The sequence below is a fragment of the Mandrillus leucophaeus genome, unplaced genomic scaffold, assembly GCF_000951045.1.
Source record: "Mandrillus leucophaeus isolate KB7577 unplaced genomic scaffold, Mleu.le_1.0 Scaffold268, whole genome shotgun sequence".
NCBI classification, from domain to species: domain Eukaryota; kingdom Metazoa; phylum Chordata; class Mammalia; order Primates; family Cercopithecidae; genus Mandrillus; species Mandrillus leucophaeus.
Window position 1 is genome coordinate 1,954,751 of NW_012102787.1, and position 1,450 is coordinate 1,956,200.

A 1,450-nucleotide genomic window follows, 5' to 3' on the forward strand; every position below is an offset into this window, starting at 1 on the left:
TGGAGGTGGCAGGGGAGTGAAATGGACTCTGAGAGTCCTTAGTTGTAGTTGTAGTTTTGTGCTGGTTGGCCTCCTGCCAGGAGGTGGAACTTTCAAGAGAGCATTAGCTATGGCAGTATAGGGGAGGATCCAAAACAAGAAGAAATCCCTGAATTGCCAGAAAAAGAATTCAGAAGGTTGATTATTAAGCTAATCAAGGAGGCACCAGAGAAAGGTGAAGTCCAACTTAAGAAAATCAAAAGGATGATACAAAATATGAGGGGAGAAATCTTCAGTGAAGTGGATAGCACAAATAAAAAAAATCACAACTTCAGGAAATAAAGGACACACTTAGAGAAATGCCCTGGAGAGCCTCAGCAATAGAATTGAACAAGCAGAAGAAAGAACGTCAGAGCTCAAAGACAATGTTTTCGAAATAACCCAATCCAATGAAGACAAAGCAAAAAAAAAGTTAAAAAATGAACAAAGGCCTCCAAGAAGCTTGGGATTATGTTAAATGACCAAATCTGAGAATAATTGACATTCCTGAGGACAAAGAGAAATCTAAAAGTTTTGAGAACGTATTTGGGGAAATAATTGAGGAGAACTTCCCTAGCCTTGCTTTAGATCTAGACATCCAAATACAAGAAGTTCAAGAACACCTAGGAAATTCATCACAGAAAGATCATTGCAGAGGCACACAGTCATTAGGTTGTCTAAAGTCAAGATGAGGGAAAGACTCTTAAGAGCTGTGAGGCAGAAGCACCAGGTAACCTATAAAGGAAAGCCTATCAGATTAACAGAAGATTTCTCAGCAAAAACTCTACAAGCTAGAATGGATTGGGGCCCTAGCTTCAGCCTCCTTAAACAAAACAATTATCAGCCAAGAATTTTTGTATCCAGTGAAACTAAGCTTCATAAATGAAGGAAAGAGACAGTCTTTTTCAGACAAACAAATGCTGAGAGAATTCACCACTACCAAGCCAGCACTATAAGAACTGCTAAAAGGAGCTCTAAATATTGAAACAAATCCTGGAAACACATTAAAACAGAACCTCTTTAAAGCATGAATCTCACAGGACTTGTAAAACAAAAATACAATAAATATAAAAATAAATAAACCAAGGTATTCAGGCAACAAATAGCACAATGAATAAAATAGTAGCTCACATGTCAATACTAACTGAATATAAATGGCCTAAAGGTTCCATTTAAAAGATACAGAATTGCAGAATGGATAAAACTTCATCAACCAAGTATTTGCTGCCTACAAGAGCCTCACGTGCTCATACCTTAATCCCAACACTTTGGAGGCCGAGGTGGGTGGATCACAGGCCAGGAGTTTGAGACCAGTCTGACCAACATGGTGAAACCTCATCTCTACTAAAAATACAAAAATTAGCCAGTGTAGTGGCAGGCACCTGTAATCCCAGCTACTCAGGAGGCTGAGGCAGGAGAATCGCTTGAACCC